We start from the raw sequence: 22,832 nt of genomic DNA, 5'->3' as shown, positions 1-22,832 counted from the left end.
AACGAATTGATGTCTTGTTCCTTCTCTTTTTGAGCGAAGAATTTCTTGAGCTTGATTTTCCTCAATGTTTCGTGAAACTCCACGCGACATTTGAACGAGTCATGTTTTGGGGTGGGGACAAACCCCAACCCTTTGTTGAGTACTCTTTCTTCACTAGTTGTCAAAATGTGATCTGAAAGGTTGACTACAATGCTCTCGTTTAATTGTCCGTCCGTCCCCGACTGCGGGTCACTCTGGGTGAGAATGTCTGCCATTGGGGTGTCGAGCTGCCTCTCCCTCGTCCTCGCCCTGTGGCGCCCCTCCCCCTGTTGTGGTTGGATCTCTGTCCCTGCTCTAAAAAAGCACGTAATAGTGTACCCAAATCTTCGGTCTGGCGGTTTTGCTGATTAAACCGCACCCTACTATTTTGCTGGGGTTCCTCCTCCTCCTCACTCGAGGTGTTATCAAATGTCCAGTTGTTAGGTGTACGTCTCTGCTGTTGTCTCCCTCCCCTACCTCTGTATCTGCTATTTGTGTTCTGCTGGGCAGGTGCTTGTTGATAGTATTCTTCCTTCACGTAAGGGAATGCCCACTCGTGAGTATACCTTTCTAAGTTCTTTGTCAAACCTTTTATCTTCTGGTTGACCATATAGTTTTTATACTCAACAAGGTCGTCCTGGATTTTTTGCAAGTGCTCCTTGCTGTCCACTAGCGTGGTGTCTTTTGAGATCTTCTCTTCCAAATTGAGGATCTCTTTCAAGAGCTCCTCGCTCAGTCGCTGAGCGGTGCTGATGATAAGGATGAGCCAGTCCCTCGTGCACTTATTGGCAATGAAACTCCAATCCGTGCGGAATTTTTCGTCGTCGAGGAAAATGCGTGGCTCAATCCTGACTATGAGGCTTGGTGGTGCTACTCCCGCCGTGTAGTACTCTGTCATCAATGCACCATGCAATGCTATTCGGACCTGTTTTTTCTTTAATGTGGAAAGTTTCTCCCACTTTTCTCTCACAGATACGGATCCCCGTAATGGAGCCCCTAGCATCAACGAGGGGCCTGACAGAATCGCAGATATCTGCTCTTCCGAGAAGGCCAGGCAGTTCTTATCCATTTATATCAACACTATCAAAACAACCCAGAAGGTTAAAAAACCAAAAGCAGCGTATCTTCCGGGTGGGGACAGGGACAAAAGTTCCACCCAAGGGAAAATAGAGGAGTAATTCTGTATATGTGCAACCAACCCCAACCAAGGGGAACCTGGCAAGGCCACAAGGGCCGAGCTACTGACTATCTCAATGGCACGTCTCTGCGGTTTAAAAAGTTTCAATTTTTAGACTCTCACGGCTGAGCCGCCGTTCAACACAAACAATAACACGAAGGAGCCAAGAAGGAGCCAAGAGGGATCTGGAAAGGTATATAAGGGATCGCCCTCCACTCTAAACAGTCAAACAACAACAAGATCCCTATACCTGGGGTGATTAATACATTTCACAGACATGAGAAAACATCACTTCAGATTTTATTTTTAACATACCGAAGTGGACCCCTGCTATCTATCGCAGTGTGGTCAATCCTCTAATGTCTAATTGTCCCCACTTAATCTATTGTTCCAAAAAATTAAATACTAAGGCCTCTATACAACCAGTGTCCAGGGTGATGTCCAACAAATGTCTGCCTTCTTTACTGGCAGTACATCTATCCACACTTCACCACATGTGCATAAACCTAACAAGGAAAAATGTGTGGTGGAGAGGAAGGCACCTCACGGGCGAACAACCCTCGGGGATGTTGGCAGATGTTACCAACTCAAAGCCCCTTTCTCATCATCGGTTGCCTTTCAATCCAAACAAAAAACAAAATGAGTACAACACATAAACTGAAATACGTGTGCAGGTGCAAAATAAAGAGTATCACAACATTAACTCATAACGGACAGAGTGACATAAAATCGACAGCCACACCCACTCAATTACTTTATTCTTAGATTCAGTGTGAGCTGAAGAGTTAAAAGAGAGGTTGGTAGCTTAATATCGCCTACCAGTACCTGATACCGACATGTTTCACTGCCCCAAACATTTCGGCAGATTCATCAGGGTATTCAACACTCGGTCACTGCACCAATTTTTTGAACATCCTTTCTGGACACTGTTGGATCGAGACACAAATAAAAACCAGAGACATGCCCAAGGGTCAATATGGATTCATAGGTTTCCACATTAGAGTAATGGTTGCAAATATCCTTATAGTGATGTAGTTGTATAGTAATCATTATAATTACCCCAGGCCAGCATGGGCAACTCATACCGGCTGACCAAATCACACTTAGATTCGTGTAAAATCGATTGCACTGTCAATCTATAGGAAATGAGAAAAGATAGTATGAAACACTCAGACCCTATACAATGAAACTGCATAGCAGCGCTAATTTCACTCGTGTTTTATATCAAAGCCTTGAAAGACTTGGGGCCCGTGGCAACCTTAACTGTGCATTGTGACCACCAAGCACGGGCAGATTGGAATAGTATAAAACACTCAGACCCTGTACAATGAAACTGCATAGCAGCGCTAATTTCACACGTGTTTTATAACAAAGCCTTGAAAAAATTGAAGCCCGCGGTAACCATAACAGCGCATTGTGACCACCAAGCGCGGGCAAATTGGAGTCTCATAGTCTCATGCGACGCGCCGCAACCGTCATCTTGTAACAACTTGTAGGGCGCGGTGCATCAAAACATAAACACACAAAGAAAACATGAAGCGCCTCGTTATATAGCTTCAGCCCTAGCTGCGCAGTAACACTGCATGAACTGACTATTCGTTTGTTCCTGAAGCTGAATGTGGCCATCTCCCAGCCCCCACTCCTCACCGTACGTTATGGTAACAGGACCGTATCTCATCCCAGGAACCCCGCGTACTTGCCGGCATCTGTTTTTAAAGGTTACCGGCAAAGTCCGGTCACGTGCTCAATTGCGCATGCGCACACGGGGACGCTACAGTGTGGAATAGTAGCGCCATTTTGGAATGGCTTAATCCAGCGTTAGTTGCCCTAATGTCTGCAAGCCCCTATCCTCGGCCAAACTATTTACATGCTAATACTTTCATATTTATATTTAAATCTATGTAGGCCATCGCGGCACCCAACTGCCTGCAAATATGTATAGATGACTTGATTTCCAAATTCTCCATACAGTGATCAACACTTTATAGCGCCATCTTAGAGTGGGGCCACTCACCACTTCTATTTATTGTACAATCTGAGATGTTGCGCTATCTCATTACTGGGTACATTAAATGGTCCTTATTACAATCGCTGCCACGGCAGACATTAGTACTAGGTAAACTGCGCCAACCATCAAGAAATTAGACTGGGAGACGGGCAAAGGCGGGGGTGTCTCTCCATAACCAACTGCGTCAGGATTCCTCCCTGGTTACTACCAGTCAACCAACTGCGTCAGGATTCCTCCCTGGTTACTACCAGTCAATTCAGAGAGCAGTGTCTAGAACACAGGTACTAGCCCAATGGCTGGTTTATATGTTATAACAATAGTGCCAAGGATGGGTTTATCATGAGGCAGGATATAAGTGGTATCCCGCTCTCTCTCATTAACCCATACCATAATCCATTAACATGCAGGTACCCTCATGACAGAGCCTACCAGACGTCTTTCAGGGCAGACACCAACAACCTTGGAGGTGACGGTTGGTCAACAAGGAGCGCATAACAAAAAATGGGTGAGGGGTCTTTTCGGGTGTTCAGGGGGGACACCAAAACAAAGTGTTTCTTCTCAACTGGCCCTAAGAGGTCTATTTCACTCGATTCCACTCAAGGATTTCGTTCAGGCCTACACTGTCAGTGCGTTCTCTATATATCCATCTCGCTTCCTTGCTAAGCAACGCTGTCTCCATGTTTTGTGGGTTGCCTTTTATTACCTCTAGCACAGTCCATGTGAAATCATGTTTTTCTTTGTGGCAGTGTTGTACCAACTTCGTGGTCAGTTTGCCCGCCTTGATCGTACTCAGGTGTTCCTGAATGCGCACCTTGATTTTTCTCGTGGTGAGGCCAATGTATTGGAGGCCACAGCAACATAGCAGTCTATAAACCACATTCGTGGTGTTGCAGTTGCTAAAGTGGTTAAAGAACCACACTTTCCCTGTACTCAAGGTCACACTATTGCTTTTTTTAGTGAGGGGGCAGACCGAACATGTCCCACAGGGATAGTGTCCCTTGGGCAAAGTAGTAGGATCTCTCTTCTGTGGTGCCGGGGTACGAGTATGGACTAGTTTGTCCTTAAGGTTGGTTGCTCTCTTAAAGGCAAATCTAGGTGGTGGCATGCGGAAGTCTTTTGTGGATAGTAAGTCCCAGTGTTTCCTGATAGACTGCCTGATTTTTGTTGCCATGGGGTCGAACGTCATAACCACCGGAAGGCAGTCTCTTTTCTCTTTGCTTGTGTGTTCCAGTAGGGCACTCCTAGGTGTATTAAGAGCCCTTTTTCTAGCGTTCTTCACTACTTTACTGGGGTAATTGCGCTGCACGAGTTTAGTCGTAAGATCTTGTGCTTGCTCCAGGAAGCCACTCGTACTGGAGCAGTTCCTCCTGTACCTCAGGAATTGGCCCACAGGGAGGTTGTCGCGGAGGGCTCTGGGGTGATACGAATTGTACAGGAGGAGGGAATTCGTGTCTGTTGGCTTTTGATGTACTCTGGTATTCAGACCACCCTCCAACCCTGTCTCAATAACTAGGTCCAGATAAACCGCACTAGTGCGGCTGTAGGTCCATGTGAATTTTAGGCTCTCATCCTGCGAGTTGAGCCATCTCAGGAACTCCCCTAGGGATTCTTCAGTGCCCTCCCAGATACAGAGCACATCGTCTATATATCGCTTCCAGAGGCAAATGTGCCGCTGGAAGGGGTTGGTATCAGGATAGACGATGTGCTCCTCAAATCTACCTACATAAATACATGCCAGGCTGGGGGCCATTGTCGCCCCCATCGATGTTCCAGAGGTTTGCAGGTAGACCTGGTCCTTGTATCCAAAGTAGTTCCTTGTAAGTGCCAGCTCAACACATCGTCATGGAATGTGTTGAGCTGGCACTTACAAGGAACTACTTTGGATACAAGGACCAGATCTACCTGCAAACCTCTGGAACATCGATGGGGGCGACAATGGCCCCCAGCCTGGCATGTATTTATGTAGGTAGATTTGAGGAGCACAGAGACGTACACCTAACAACTGGACATTTGATAACACCTCGAGTGAGGAGGAGGAGGAACCCCAGCAAAATAGTAGGGTGCGGTTTAATCAGCAAAACCGCCAGACCGAAGATTTGGGTACACTATTACGTGCTTTTTTAGAGCAGGGACAGAGATCCAACCACAACAGGGGGAGGGGCGCCACAGGGCGAGGACGAGGGAGAGGCAGCTCGACACCCCAATGACAGACATTCTCACCCAGAGTGACCCGCAGTCGGGGACGAACGGACAATTAAACGAGAGCATTGTAGTCAACCTTTCAGATCACATTTTGACAACTAGTGAAGAAAGAGTACTCAACAAAGGGTTGGGGTTTGTCCCCACCCCAAAACATGACTCGTTCAAATGTCGCGTGGAGTTTCACGAAACATTGAGGAAAATCAAGCTCAAGAAATTCTTCGCTCAAAAAGAGAAGGAACAAGACATCAATTCGTTCCGAGGTACCAACCTGAAGAAACCGTCGACTTTTTGTCCTATTGGTTCTGCTGTGGGCCCTGAAGTGTCTGTCTTTGAGGAAAAAGTCCTGAATGATATAGAGAATTTTGAGAAATCCCAGGAACACTCTCATCACTCTAATATGTCCAAAGAGGACTGGGAGGCAGTGAGAGGACTAGAGAAAAACCGTTCGTTGACAATCAAGTCAGCTGATAAAGGGGGTGCGGTGGTGGTCCTTAACACTCAGGATTACGAGACAGAGGTGCTCCGTCTATTGAATGTCCGTTCCAACTACAAACCTCTGAGTAAAGATCCGGTGGATCAATTGCTCGTAACCATAAGAGAAATGGTTAATAGAGCCAAAACCAACAAATGGATCTCGGTAAAGGAAGCGGAGTTCCTGGTGAATAACACCCCCAGGACTCCAGCTTTCTACATCTTACCAAAGATTCACAAGCCGACCCGCCCCCCGCCCGGCAGGCCCATCGTGTCGGGGATACAATCTGTGTTGGAGCCTCTTTCACAGTTTGCGGATTATTTCCTGCGGGAGTCGGTGATTAACCAACGGTCTCTTTTAACTCTTCAGCTCACACTGAATCTAAGAATAAAGTAATTGAGTGGGTGTGGCTGTCGATTTTATGTCACTCTGTCCGTTATGAGTTAATGTTGTGATACTCTTTATTTTGCACCTGCACACGTATTTCAGTTTATGTGTTGTACTCATTTTGTTTTTTGTTTGGATTGAAAGGCAACCGATGATGAGAAAGGGGCTTTGAGTTGGTAACATCTGCCAACATCCCCGAGGGTTGTTCGCCCGTGAGGTGCCTTCCTCTCCACCACACATTTTTCCTTGTTAGGTTTATGCACATGTGGTGAAGTGTGGATAGATGTACTGCCAGTAAAGAAGGCAGACATTTGTTGGACATCACCCTGGACACTGGTTGTATAGAGGCCTTAGTATTTAATTTTTTGGAACAATAGATTAAGTGGGGACAATTAGACATTAGAGGATTGACCACACTGCGATAGATAGCAGGGGTCCACTTCGGTATGTTAAAAATAAAATCTGAAGTGATGTTTTCTCATGTCTGTGAAATGTATTAATCACCCCAGGTATAGGGATCTTGTTGTTGTTTGACTGTTTAGAGTGGAGGGCGATCCCTTATATACCTTTCCAGATCCCTCTTGGCTCCTTCTTGGCTCCTTCGTGTTATTGTTTGTGTTGAACGGCGGCTCAGCCGTGAGAGTCTAAAAATTGAAACTTTTTAAACCGCAGAGACGTGCCATTGAGATAGTCAGTAGCTCGGCCCTTGTGGCCTTGCCAGGTTCCCCTTGGTTGGGGTTGGTTGCACATATACAGAATTACTCCTCTATTTTCCCTTGGGTGGAACTTTTGTCCCTGTCCCCACCCGGAAGATACGCTGCTTTTGGTTTTTTAACCTTCTGGGTTGTTTTGATAGTGTTGATATAAATGGATAAGCACTGCCTGGCCTTCTCGGAAGAGCAGATATCTGCGATTCTGTCAGGCCCCTCGTTGATGCTAGGGGCTCCATTACGGGGATCCGTATCTGTGAGAGAAGAGTGGGAGAAACTTTCCACATTAAAGAAAAAACAGGTCCGAATAGCATTGCATGGTGCATTGATGACAGAGTACTACACGGCGGGAGTAGCACCACCAAGCCTCATAGTCAGGATTGAGCCACGCATTTTCCTCGACGACGAAAAATTCCGCACGGATTGGAGTTTCATTGCCAATAAGTGCACGAGGGACTGGCTCATCCTTATCATCAGCACCGCTCAGCGACTGAGCGAGGAGCTCTTGAAAGAGATCCTCGATTTGGAAGAGAAGATCTCAAAAGACACCACGCTAGTGGACAGCAAGGAGCACTTGCAAAAAATCCAGGACGACCTTGTTGAGTATAAAAACTATATGGTCAACCAGAAGATAAAAGGTTTGACAAAGAACTTAGAAAGGTATACTCACGAGTGGGCATTCCCTTACGTGAAGAAAGAATACTATCAACAAGCACCTGCCCAGCAGAACACAAATAGCAGATACAGAGGTAGGGGAGGGAGACAACAGCAGAGACGTACACCTAACAACTGGACATTTGATAACACCTCGAGTGAGGAGGAGGAGGAACCCCAGCAAAATAGTAGGGTGCGGTTTAATCAGCAAAACCGCCAGACCGAAGATTTGGGTACACTATTACGTGCTTTTTTAGAGCAGGGACAGATATCCAACCACAACAGGGGGAGGGGCGCCACAGGGCGAGGACGAGGGAGAGGCAGCTCGACACCCCAATGACAGACATTCTCACCCAGAGTGACCCGCAGTCGGGGACGAACGGACAATTAAACGAGAGCATTGTAGTCAACCTTTCAGATCACATTTTGACAACTAGTGAAGAAAGAGTACTCAACAAAGGGTTGGGGTTTGTCCCCACCCCAAAACATGACTCGTTCAAATGTCGCGTGGAGTTTCACGAAACATTGAGGAAAATCAAGCTCAAGAAATTCTTCGCTCAAAAAGAGAAGGAACAAGACATCAATTCGTTCCGAGGTACCAACCTGAAGAAACCGTCGACTTTTTGTCCTATTGGTTCTGCTGTGGGCCCTGAAGTGTCTGTCTTCGAGGAAAAAGTCCTGAATGATATAGAGGATTTTGAGAAATCCCAGGAACACTCTCATCACTCTAATATGTCCAAAGAGGACTGGGAGGCAGTGAGAGGACTAGAGAAAAACCGTTCGTTGACAATCAAGTCAGCTGATAAAGGGGGTGCGGTGGTGGTCCTTAACACTCAGGATTACGAGACAGAGGTGCTCCGTCTATTGAATGTCCGTTCCAACTACAAACCTCTGAGTAAAGATCCGGTGGATCAATTGCTCGTAACCATAAGAGAAACGGTTAATAGAGCCAAAACCAACAAATGGATCTCGGTAAAGGAAGCGGAGTTCCTGGTGAATAACACCCCCAGGACTCCAGCTTTCTACATCTTACCAAAGATTCACAAGCCGACCCGCCCCCCGCCCGGCAGGCCCATCGTGTCAGGGATACAATCTGTGTTGGAGCCTCTTTCACAGTTTGCGGATTATTTCCTGCGGGAGTCGGTGATTAACCAACGGTCCTTTATTAAGGACACCACCGATGTATTAAACATCATAGAAAATACCCCTTATGACGCTAACAACCAGTTCCTTGTAACCATCGACATCGAGTCCTTGTACACGAGTATCCCCCAGGACGCGACGCTGGTGGCAGCAGCACGCGCACTGGGGGACCTCGAGTGGCCCTATGATGCGCCCCAATCATTCGTCATGGAATGTGTTGAGCTGGCACTTACAAGGAACTACTTTGGATACAAGGACCAGATCTACCTGCAAACCTCTGGAACATCGATGGGGGCGACAATGGCCCCCAGCCTGGCAAGTATTTATGTAGGTAGATTTGAGGAGCACATCGTCTATCCTGATACCAACCCCTTCCAGCGGCACATTTGCCTCTGGAAGCGATATATAGACGATGTGCTCTGTATCTGGGAGGGCACTGAAGAATCCCTAGGGGAGTTCCTGAGATGGCTCAACTCGCAGGATGAGAGCCTAAAATTCACATGGACCTACAGCCGCACTAGTGCGGTTTATCTGGACCTAGTTATTGAGACAGGGTTGGAGGGTGGTCTGAATACCAGAGTACATCAAAAGCCAACAGACAGGAATTCCCTCCTCCTGTACAATTCATATCACCCCAGAGCCCTCCGCGACAACCTCCCTGTGGGCCAATTCCTGAGGTACAGGAGGAACTGCTCCAGTACGAGTGGCTTCCTGGAGCAAGCACAAGATCTTACGACTAAACTCGTGCAGCGCAATTACCCCAGTAAAGTAGTGAAGAACGCTAGAAAAAGGGTTCTTAATACACCTAGGAGTGCCCTACTGGAACACACAAGCAAAGAGAAAAGAGACTGCCTTCCGGTGGTTATGACGTTCGACCCCATGGCAACAAAAATCAGGCAGTCTATCAGGAAACACTGAGACTTACTATCCACAAAAGACTTCCGCATGCCACCACCTAGATTTGCCTTTAAGAGAGCAACCAACCTTAAGGACAAACTAGTCCATACTCGTACCCCGGCACCACAGAAGAGAGATCCTACTACTTTGCCCAAGGGACACTATCCCTGTGGGACATGTTCGGTCTGCCCCCTCACTAAAAAAAGCAATAGTGTGACCTTGAGTACAGGGAAAGTGTGGTTCTTTAACCACTTTAGCAACTGCAACACCACGAATGTGGTTTATAGACTGCTATGTTGCTGTGGCCTCCAATACATTGGCCTCACCATGAGAAAAATCAAGGTGCGCATTCAGGAACACCTGAGTACGATCAAGGCGGGCAAACTGACCACGAAGTTGGTACAACACTGCCACAAAGAAAAACATGATTTCACATGGACTGTGCTAGAGGTAATAAAAGGCAACCCACAAAACATGGAGACAGCGTTGCTTAGCAAGGAAGCGAGATGGATATATAGAGAACGCACTGACAGTGTAGGCCTGAACGAAATCCTTGAGTGGAATCGAGTGAAATAGACCTCTTAGGGCCAGTTGAGAAGAAACACTTTGTTTTGGTGTCCCCCCTGAACACCCGAAAAGACCCCTCACCCATTTTTTGTTATGCGCTCCTTGTTGACCAACCGTCACCTCCAAGGTTGTTGGTGTCTGCCCTGAAAGACGTCTGGTAGGCTCTGTCATGAGGGTACCTGCATGTTAATGGATTATGGTATGGGTTAATGAGAGAGAGCGGGATACCACTTATATCCTGCCTCATGATAAACCCATCCTTGGCACTATTGTTATAACATATAAACCAGCCATTGGGCTAGTACCTGTGTTCTAGACACTGCTCTCTGAATTGACTGGTAGTAACCAGGGAGGAATCCTGACGCAGTTGGTTGACTGGTAGTAACCAGGGAGGAATCCTGACGCAGTTGGTTATGGAGAGACACCCCCGCCTTTGCCCGTCTCCCAGTCTAATTTCTTGATGGTTGGCGCAGTTTACCTAGTACTAATGTCTGCCGTGGCAGCGATTGTAATAAGGACCATTTAATGTACCCAGTAATGAGATAGCGCAACATCTCAGATTGTACAATAAATAGAAGTGGTGAGTGGCCCCACTCTAAGATGGCGCTATAAAGTGTTGATCACTGTATGGAGAATTTGGAAATCAAGTCATCTATACATATTTGCAGGCAGTTGGGTGCAGCGATGGCCTACATAGATTTAAATATAAATATGAAAGTATTAGCATGTAAATAGTTTGGCCGAGGATAGGGGCTTGCAGACATTAGGGCGACTAACGCTGGATTAAGCCATTCCAAAATGGCGCTACTATTCCACACTGTAGCGTTCCCGTGTGCGCATGCGCAATTGAGCACGTGACCGGACTTTGCCGGTAACCTTTAAAAACAGATGCCGGCAAGTACGCGGGGTTCCTGGGATGAGATACGGTCCTGTTACCATAACGTACGGTGAGGAGTGGGGGCTGGGAGATGGCCACATTCAGCTTCAGGAACAAACGAATAGTCAGTTCATGCAGTGTTACTGCGCAGCTAGGACTGAAGCTATATAACGAGGCGTTTCATGTTTTCTTTGTGTGTTTATGTTTTGATGCACCGCGCCCTACAAGTTGTTACAAGATGACGGTTGCGGCGCGTTGCATGAGACTATGAGACTCCAATTTGCCCGCGCTTGGTGGTCACAATGCGCTGTTATGGTTACCGCGGGCTTCAATTTTTTCAAGGCTTTGTTATAAAACACGTGTGAAATTAGCGCTGCTAAGCAGTTTCATTGTACAGGGTCTGAGTGTTTTATACTATTCCAATCTGCCCGTGCTTGGTGGTCACAATGCACAGTTAAAGTTGCCACGGGCCCCAAGTCTTTCAAGGCTTTGATATAAAACACGAGTGAAATTAGCGCTGCTATGCAGTTTCATTGTATAGGGTCTGAGTGTTTCATACTATCTTTTCTCATTTCCTATAGATTGACAGTGCAATCGATTTTACACGAATCTAAGTGTGATTTGGTCAGCCGGTATGAGTTGCCCATGCTGGCCTGGGGTAATTATAATGATTACTATACAACTACATCACTATAAGGATATTTGCAACCATTACTCTAATGTGGAAACCTATGAATCCATATTGACCCTTGGGCATGTCTCTGGTTTTTATTTGTGTCTCGATCCAACAGTGTCCAGAAAGGATGTTCAAAAAATTGGTGCAGTGACCGAGTGTTGAATACCCTGATGAATCTGCCGAAATGTTTGGGGCAGTGAAACATGTCGGTATCAGGTACTGGTAGGCGATATTAAGCTACCAACCTCTCTTTTAACTCTTCAGCTCACACTGAATCTAAGAATAAAGTAATTGAGTGGGTGTGGCTGTCGATTTTATGTCACTCTGTCCGTTATGAGTTAATGTTGTGATACTCTTTATTTTGCACCTGCACACGTATTTCAGTTTATGTGTTGTACTCATTTTGTTTTTTGTTTGGATTGAAAGGCAACCGATGATGAGAAAGGGGCTTTGAGTTGGTAACATCTGCCAACATCCCCGAGGGTTGTTCGCCCGTGAGGTGCCTTCCTCTCCACCACACATTTTTCCTTGTTAGGTTTATGCACATGTGGTGAAGTGTGGATAGATGTACTGCCAGTAAAGAAGGCAGACATTTGTTGGACATCACCCTGGACACTGGTTGTATAGAGGCCTTAGTATTTAATTTTTTGGAACAATAGATTAAGTGGGGACAATTAGACATTAGAGGATTGACCACACTGCGATAGATAGCAGGGGTCCACTTCGGTATGTTAAAAATAAAATCTGAAGTGATGTTTTCTCATGTCTGTGAAATGTATTAATCACCCCAGGTATAGGGATCTTGTTGTTGTTTGACCCTCCTAAACCAGACCAAGACACAACACCTGACCAGCGCACGACTGACTGGGTACGAACTGACACTGCTCGCACCTCACATCACGTTGAAACGATGCACCACACTGAACCCAGCCACCTTGTTGCCTCTGCCTGAGAATGATCCCGATGTGCCCCCTATACATGACTGCGTGACCCTCACGGACGAACAGACTAGGAGTAGAGTGGACCTTCGAGACATAGCTTTCCCAGATCCTGACGGAGAGCTATGGGTGGATGGCTCTTGCATCAAACTCACCGATGGCACCACCTCAGTTGGGTATGCAGTCACCACAGCCCGAACTGTAGTTGAGACCGCCCGCATCACACAGAAATCTGCACAGGCAGCAGAACTGATTGCCCTCACACGAGCTTGTATCCTAGCAGCAGGGACAACAGCAAACATTTACACGGACAGCCAGTATGCCTTCGGGGTGGTGCATCATTTCGGGCTCCTTTGGAAGGAAAGGGGATTCCTGACCTCACACGACACCCCCATCCTACACGGAGATCTAGTCTCCGCTCTGACTGAAGCAGTTCTCCTTCCCAAACGACTTGCTGTGATCAAATGTCAGGCACACAAAAGGGTGACAGATATCGTCGGACAGGGGAATGCACTGGCGGACCTCACCGCCCGGACGACAGCAGAGAATAGGACGACAACACGCATATACGTGACCAGGTCACAAACAGAAAAATGGAAGGACGCTAGGGAGACCATTAGGGACATCCAGATAGCCAGTGCACCACACGAATTGACTGAATGGGCACGGGTGGGACTGAAGGACGATGAAGGCTGCTGGCGGACAAAAGACACGAACAAATGGTTGCTACCCAATTCATACTTGATCCCTATACTGACCATGGCTCACTCCCCTGCACACATAGGAGCAGCCCCTATGGCTGAACTTGTCTCCCGAGTGTGGCATAACGACAAAATTACAGACTCAGCCAAACGCCTTGTCCAACAATGCCTAGTTTGTCTGCAACACAACCCTGGGAAAGGAACTGTCGTACCCCGAGGAGGATTTGGGGTCCCCAACCACCCATTTGAAGTCTTACAGATGGACTATATTCAGCTAGAGAGATGTCAAGGACTGAAGTATGTACTTGTTGTTGTATGCGCTTTTAGCAAATGGGTGGAAGCCTACCCGACGCGTGACAACACTGCCATTGCCACTGCAAAAGTACTACTGAAAGAGTTCTTCCCTCGCTACGGCCTTTGCCGTATTTTATGGAGTGACAATGGCCCCCATTTCATAGCCGAGGTTATTCAGCTTATCCTGAAAGGATTGGGGGTACGACAGAAATTCCACGCAGTTTTTCACCCCCAATCTGCTGGACTGGTCGAGCGGCACAATGCCACATTAAAACTAAAGCTGGCGAAAATAGTGGCTACCACAGGACTAAAATGGCCAGACGCTCTTCCCCTGGCATTGCTGTCAATGCGTTCCACCCCCACCAAACACCACTTGACCCGTTACGAGGTCGTTTTCGGCCGGCCCATGAGTATCTGGTCTGCACCCAAATAGAAATCTATTCACGACGTCCCGGACGTCCTAATGTCTGACTATCTGTATAACCTAACTAAAACACTGTCTGTTATTCATCATCAGGTGCTGCAGGCCATCCCTGATGCTTCCAGGGGCCCCGGACATACCATCCAGCCTGGAGATTTCGTCCTAATTCGGAACTTCCAGCGGGAGAAGAGTCTGGAACCCCGCTGGACGGGCCCCTGGCAAGTCTTGATCACCACCCGAACAGCTCTTCGAGTGGAGGGGAAGCAAAATTGGCTGCATGCACATCATTGCAAGAAAATCTCTCCGACCCTGACGTCGACCGAAGACGTGACCACCCAAGAAGAGCTCCTGAACAAAGACCGACCATCCCTGAGCTGCTACCCTGAGACAGAGACACTCGAATTGGCGAAATTCCCTGATCCCACTGTGCCATCCAGAGAAGGATATAACCTGCGACGAAAGAAGGGAGCTTCGGCTAAGCAGACCACTGACTAAGTTACAATTCTCAGACTGGTGGCCTAACACTACTAAGGTTGCCAGGAGAGAAGCCCAACGAAGTTTGTGGTTCTGCCCACTACCGAGCACCTTGAAGGTGATGGAAGCGCCCGATACGAAGATGATGGAAGCAACCGGACATCCGAAGACCCACTACAGAAACCCGAAAACTGACAGGTTGCACAGCTCAAAGACTATTGCTTTTCTTATCTCTCTTCTCTTTTGCCTCCTCCTCATGACCACCTTCTGGATCGTGGAAGAGAACGCACCGGCTCATAAGACATTTCTAACGACTGCACAGCCTACCACCATGAAAGAACACTACCTGGTCTCTCTTTCACCTCAAATCCAAGAAAGGCGTAAGGAGTTCTGGAACAACTCCTTCGTACAGTTGCTGCACCAACACAACCTTGCTGCCAATGCCACGAATTGTTGGATCTGTGGGTTGATACCACATGCCACCGGACATTCCATCCCCTTCATCCCTTCACCTTTCTCTGTTCATGGTTCCTGCCTTGCTTGGCTGATCCTCTTGCAAGAGAGCTACAGAGACAATGCCACTTCCAGCGGAACTATGTCACACTTTTATCATGGGGTCTGGTTGAACAAAACCGGAAGAACTGCTGCTCCCTTCTGCCCTCTATCCTCCAATGCTTCTGTTCACATGGACATCCCCGCCAAAGAAAGGGTGGAGATGCAAGTATTCAACAATCCAGCCAGACCCACCTTCTCCTACCTCCGGAAACGAACGGCTGCCACCCTGACTGTGGCCCTATCTGTCGTCAATGTCTCGGGCCTTGTATGCATCACAGGCCATGGGACACAACTGGTGGGCCACAGCGCTTGCCGCATCACCAGAACTTTGGACTCGACCGACCCACCCTCTTTTGTCACCTCTCCAAACATGTACTTCGTCTGTGGTACAAAAGCTTACACCTGGCTCCCAAAGGGCTGGGGAGGTACCTGCTACATTGCCTTCATCCTTCCTCCGACCTATGTGGCTCCGGAAAACCATCACCGGCAAAAACTAGCAAAGGACATTGAGCAGGCCGACTCCACTGGAGCACAATTCTTGGATGCAATAAAGGGACTTGTTCCACTTTGGGGTCCGATGGCGAACAGTCGTGCCATTCGGCATTTGTCTCAGGCAGTCGAAACAACGATGAACATTACAGCTGGTATCCTCACAAACAATACAGCCGAGCTTCAGGCGGTCCGTCTGGTGGCTCTTCAAAAACGCCTTGTTCTAGATGTGGTTCTGGCAGACCGTGGAGGAGCATGCCGTATCATCGGGTCCAGCTGTTGTACCTACATACCAGACAATTCACCCTCAGTCTACAAAGCCATTGAACACCTCCACAGACTCTCCTCAGAAGTTCATCAGGAACAAGACGGATGGTCACTTGGGAGTTGGTTCTGGAGTGCTGTAAAGGACTGGGGATGGAGGTTGTTCATGATCGTACTGATACCAATCGTCGTAATATGTGGACTCTGCCTGGGTATTCAATGCTTGCCGCCTCTGTGCTCACTGTTCGCTAACTGTATTTGCCCTAAGACTCCGAATTTCGAAGCTGAACGTATGAAAGCTTTGTATGATATCGAAATACGTAATATAATGGGGATAGACATAAATTGACAAGCTGGCTAGATATGTTGAAAAGGGAGGACTGTTAAAATCTGGATTGTGGCGTAAACATTATCGGCGCCATCTTGTCCTTTTCAGATCCATACGTGCGCGTAAGCAGCAACCATTTTGATTGCCATGGCCTCTCTGCCCCCCTCCCGATAGCCAGCGTCTCTCTCTTCCCCTCACTCCCCGGCCTCGCAAGCATCCCCGACAGCCCCCGGTCTCTCCTGCTTGGGTCATAAACGCACCTCCAGCGCGACCCTGTCTCCGAGCCACATCCCATGCTGAACCCCCTCACTCTTTCATCTCATTCATAGAACAGACCCTTTTGATAACCTCTTCCTCCCTGCCCGATTGTCCGGCCTGACCCCAGGCCATCACCTAGCTCAACAGATGCAGTTTATTGCCCCCTACAGTAGGACCTCGCCCCACATCAAAGGAGCGGGGATTAATCAATGCCTTCACACCCCTAGATCCGACCGATCGCCCACATTCCTGTTCCCAGCGGAATGTCCAGCTGCGCGATAGCCATCATGCTGAGATTTGGGTGGGGACCTCTACTGTAGATATGTGTGAGAACGGGCCTGAACCGGGGATTCCAAAGATGCCTTTTTGAACTTCAAAGCAATACCACGGATGTCATAAATGTAATAAAGCCATAAACCTGTGTATAAGAGGCCAGGCCTCAGAGATGCGGTTAGAGCGCCTCGAGAAGATACTCTGTTGTCTGATTTGACGTGTTCTGCTCCGTCAGAATAAACTCCGGTTTCTTGCCTTCCTGTCTCCAGCGCCTGCCTCTTTGTTTGGTAATATCGGATGGTATGAAAGGCGGCTAACGCCGGGCAAACACTGAAGGTTCTTGGTCGACAGCGGCCCTACCTTTTCTCACATGTGTAGCGTTAACATGCATTATAAGATGTCAGCTCATTTTCTATAAATCCATCTTCAGATGCATAATTTACAGATTTCAACAAGTGTTTCTAGGTCTATCGGATCAAAAAGATAACAGCTGTGCGGTCCATTTGACGAGGTTGCAATGGCCACAAGTTCAGGTAGGTTTACTTCAGGCCTGTTGAGCATGCAGCAGGGCTATACGCGACTGCCTTGCTTTAAAGTAAGGTTTTCCTAAATGCTGCAAAAAAGACATACAGTGGATGTTAAAGTCCAATCCCCAGACACATGGGATGGTGGTGCTATTTGTTGAGGTAGTGTGCTTCTACTTTTTTGTGTAACCAGAGGAAGGACAAACAGCATCAGAGAGCTAGTGAGATTTTCCATTTATTTATGGTAGAGAAGGTTTCATTCTCCAAGTTGCACATGACCAATAACTAGTGCCGAATTGCGCTCAGTAAAAAGACTTCAGAATTGTTAAGTCCAGCCCACAAAAATTATAATCTGAATACCACTGCAGACTACTACAACTATTCATATCTATTTCCAGTTATGTTCCTTTTTTTTAAATAACCTACTCACCTCCCAGCACAATGCTGCTTAGGCCTCTATTACGAACAGGTCAGTGTTTTACGACACCTGTGTAAACACATTTGAGAAGGTTGGAAGTTTTGAGCTGGGTGGCATTTACTACATCTGTTAATTAGAGGGTGCGATAAACTCACCATTCCTTCAAAGTCGGTAGGGAAAACCTGCCTAAACTGAACATAGGAAAATTAAGTTACATAAATTAACATGCAGGTTTGGTGCAGTTTAAGCACCAAATCTGAATGTTACTCCCCAAAAACTTACCAAAAGGTGCTATTTTCCACACCTGACAAATAAGTGCGCCGAATGTAAAGACAGATGACACACTGTGGTAAAGAGGAAATGTACATATATGCTTGAACCTGGTATTGGCTTAACACCTATATTTGTTTCTAAAGGCAGAAGGCGGCGCATTGTCATTCCAAAGGGGTAATCGGCCTCAATCGGAATGACAATGGGCCGCCCTCAGTCTTTGCGAGCTCAGGGAGGGGCTGCTGCAGTCTCTGGAGTTCAACACAGAAGTGCGAGCAGCCCCTGGAAGCAGAAAGAAAAAGTTGTCCTTTTTAAATTGGACTATTCTTTCGGTCCCGGGATGCTTTTTGGAATGAAAGAAGTAGGGGAACGGACCGAAATAATTTTTTTAAGTAGGGGCACGCCATGCCCCTCCGTCCCCGCCCACTTCTACCACTGCCTTCATAGGGTGCCGTGAGGAGTATAGCCACTTCACTGGAGTTCATATAGCACTTACCTCCACATGAGGTGTTTTAACTCTAGTATTTACTTACCTCAATTAGTGCACAACCTTTTCACCTCACTTGATGTGTGAAACGTAGATTTTTTACTTTCGTCACGGTGCACAGTCTTTTTGCTTCCTCACGAGGTCCTTGGTTTGGGTCTTAGTCCCACTGCTACAGCGTACAATGTTTTTACCTCTTCAAGGGGTGTTTCACGTGGGTTTAGTCCTGCTGCTTTAGTGCACAACACTGACCTCTCCACAAGGTATGTCTCTTTAGTTACAGTGCACACTTTTACCTCAAGGTTCACACGTTGCGAGGATGCAGTCCGGCATTTCCAATGCACAATGTCTCTCGACCTCTCCGTGAGGTGTGTCTGTTGGGTCTTTCCCATTCTCATGTGCATACCTATTGACCTCCAGTCGAGGTGCAACCTTGTAAGGATTACATTTACGTAAATCTTCACTACTTATTGTAACTGTACACAATGTATAGACTCCTCTTAAGGTTGCCCCTGCACACACTTCTTTTTACCCAGTCTGGGTGTATAGTTTGGGTCCCTCTCCCATTACTATAGGGCAGGGTTTCATTACACTGGGCGTTATGTTTATTTTCAGTGTTACGCTTCTTGTTTTGTTGTAAATCATTCAACCCAGTGCTGTTTATATTTTATTATTCTAATATTTACTAGTCAGTCAGTCAGTCAAAACTACTTTATTCGATTAATTAAAATTATAAAAGTACAGTTACAGGACACAAAACAATACAATACATTTGGGCGATACAAGAATATAAACCATTGCTACACAAATATATGAAAAAATTTAAAATTTAAAAAGTATATCAAATAAAACAATTTCATAGTATTTTAAAATTCAGAATAAATTCATAATTCAATCGTCAATGGGAATCTTTTTCTCCTAGAGCGAACAGCAGCTGCAAGAAAACTAGCAATATTAAAAATGTTCCAGGGATTGTCTAACAATTGAAGATACATTAAGGCTGGTCTGACCTGTAAAAAACCCTTTCCTCTCAAGAGCGGAATTAAAAACTTCTTACTAATATCAGTATAAAAATCACAGAACATTATAAAGTGCGTAGTGTCCTTAATTGAGAAACTGTCACAATTACACGGGGCTGAGTCCTTAGGTTTACACCAACCTGGAAAGTTACCCAGCGAAAAATGAATCAGGTTGAAGCGAAATCTGATCAGGAGCCAGCGGTGGAAGGGCTTAGTCACGATTCTTAAGTAGGGCTCTATTGATGGAGATAAAATGAATAAGTAATGGGCCCAACCAGAGGTTTGTTTATTTCCTCGCCCTCCCGTTCCTGCCCCAGTAAGCTCAAGAAATGTGTTTTAACCCACTTTAGGTCAGTTTTCTTGATTCCTTCAGGAGCGTAATAGATATCTGGACGCCCAAGTTTAAAAAACATATCCTTAACATATGACAGCCAATGTATTTCACTAACTTTGTCTAAGGTGGAACAGTCCCTTAAAATCTGGTGGTTTGACGTAAGTTCAGGTTTCCGCCAAGTTTTTATCCAACAAACCAGGGGGGCCAGACTCACCAAGACACATATCCCATCCCCACTTCCTGGTGGATGGCAAAGGTTGGGGTGGATTGGGGGATGGACAAAAGGGAGCGAAAACATTTATTTTCAGCCATCTGCACCCCTACCGCTTGCTTATACCCCCAAAGAGCTGCACCATATGTCGCAATGGCCAAACATTTCGCCCTGTAAATGGCGAGAATGGCTTCACAGGGCTTGCCTTCCAATCGCCAGGCGAAACTGAGTAGGGCTGACGATGATCTCACCACAGCATTTTTTTTGGCTATAAGCTGGGGAGCCCAGGAGCAACTGTTGTCAAACAGGACCCCTAGATATGTAAAAACGTTCACCCTAGTGACCTCTGCCCCATTACAATAAAAAGTTCTAACTTTATTCTTACGTTGACCCATGGTCAAAACGTGGGATTTGGGGATATTAACCACCAAATCCAGGGAATTCATGAAAGCCTCAAAGGAATTTAATAGTCTCTGAAGACCTAAAGGGGTTCGAGCTAGTAGCACAGCGTCGTCCGCATATAGGAGGACCGGAATGGTCCTACTCTCTACACGCGGAATGTCCAAGCTGGCTTTGTCCAATGTTTTATCTAGGGCATTAATACATAACGTAAAAAGTAGGGGGGCCAAAATACAGCCTTGACGAACTCCTCTACCAGATTTAAAGTGTCGTGTGCATTTACCCCCCTGGGTCACCCTAACAGCCGCAAACAGATCCCGATGTAGATCAGTTAAAAAATATACCAGACATGGATCGATCCATATATCAAGCAAAATGGACCATAGCCTCGATCTGTTCACAAGATCAAAGGCTGTAGATAAATCCATAAAGCCCAAGTATTTGGCCCCTTTGGATGCTACAGTTTATTTGTTTATCAATAGGTACAAATTAAGGCACTGGTCCAAAGTGCTTCTGCCTGGTCTAAAACCATACTGGAGATTGGACAAGATCTCATTTTCAGTGACCCAATCCGAAACCTGGGCAAAACCACCTTGCCTAAAATTTTAACAGTAGAGTCTATCAATTAAATGGGCCTGTAGCACCTAGGGTCCCCTCTCTGCCCTTTTTTAAAAACAGGAATGATTATAGACTGGGACCATGAAACAGGGAACCCCTGGACAACTGTAGAGTTAAAAACATTGGTTAAAATTTTGGCCCAAAATTTAACATTACCCTTATAAAGGTCGGCGGGGACGCCGTCCGGGCCAGGAGCCTTGTTACTAGAGAATTCCATTATTGCCCTCTCAACATCTTCTTCTTTGAAAACCAACAAAGGTAAAACATTGCCAGTGTCGGGATCAAAAAAGGGCTCATACACTTCATTACTCCCGTAGACGCCTTCAAAATGAGTTAGCCACTGGTCCTCTGGGATGTTAGTTTTCAGACTGCCATTCTCCTGCCCTGAGAACAGCGGGCTATTAACAATAGCCCAAAACTTTGAGCTGTCCTTTAATATTTCGGCAGACATTAAGGCATCCCAGGCCTCTGATTTAATCTAATTTTTACGGGTCAGGACCATTAATTTATATTCTTTTCTAAACCTAGCTATCTGTACCTTGTCTCTAGGTTTAACTTTCAGTGCTTTTTTTAAGTTTTGATGGGCCCTAGGGCATTTAAAATCGAACCACCTTTCCCCCGAGTTGGATTTGGGCTTGCTTGTAATAGTTAGATCTGTTGCAACCTGTCCACAAATAGCTTCAAAGGCTATGATTACTGTATCCTCCGAGGTAGAATAATCAACACACTTAGCGATGTCGGTATTAGCCTTCATGCATAGATTAGCAAAGAAATGATCGGGGACTACCTTAGACCATTTTAACCTCCTCCCTTGGTCTTTGGTTATCACAGGATTAGGCCTCCCAACATTAGCTAAAGCGCAAAGAAGGTCCAAACCCTTATCCAGCTCAAGAATGACAGGGTTATGGTCACTAAAAGGAGAACATTTCGCATTATAAAAAACTACGTGCCCTAACAGAGAGGGAGATACAAATATGTAGTCAATAACAGTCTCCCTGTCCCTCGCCTTAAACGTTGCTACCCTCTCACTGGTGTCGTAAAAGCCTGGCTCATAGAGATCAGCACCCAGAAGAAGATCTTCAAGAGCCTCCCCTTTTGGAGTGTGTTCAAAATGGCGTGGCGACGAGTATGAAGGTCCATGGGCCTCATCGATTCGACAGTTAAAATCGCACAAATGAATGTTAAAATCACCCATAAATATTATATGAACATAAGTGGTTTGCTGTGATCTATATATTTCTAAAAAATGTGTCAAATAAAAAAGATGCTCATTACTATGTTCGCTTTCCCCTGAATTGTAGAAATTAATTAGCAATATTTTAGGGTAGTTAGTGGTAATAAGTTCTGCTATCAAGCAGTTATGAGAGGTTGCCTCCAACAACGTTACTGACCCTTTTAGCCTTATGGAGAAGAGAAACATCAAACCCCCCCTTTGCTCTGCCTGCCGGCGTTGGACGGGCAGGCAAGAAATAAGATTTAAATCCATCTATCCAAAAATTACTCTCCTTATCCCAGGTCTCTTTGAGAGCTATAATATCATAATTTCTGATTAACTTTAGCCAATTCGGGTTCTTCCTTTTTGATCTAAGCCCTGCGATATTACAACTAATTAACCTGCAGTTAGAACCAGCCTCAGCATCAATATTATGTGGACTGAGGCTAGGTACCCAAGGATAGGCATCTGAGGGCTCTAGTCAGTCGTTCTCGTCTAACTGGTACAGAGGGAGTCCCTAGAGGTAGACTCCCCCTTCATTCCTCATGGGCAGGTGCAA

This window comes from Lissotriton helveticus, chromosome 9, assembly GCF_964261635.1.
Source record: "Lissotriton helveticus chromosome 9, aLisHel1.1, whole genome shotgun sequence".
Classification (NCBI taxonomy): Eukaryota; Metazoa; Chordata; class Amphibia; order Caudata; family Salamandridae; genus Lissotriton; species Lissotriton helveticus.
Note: the sequence above shows the minus strand (reverse complement) of the source record.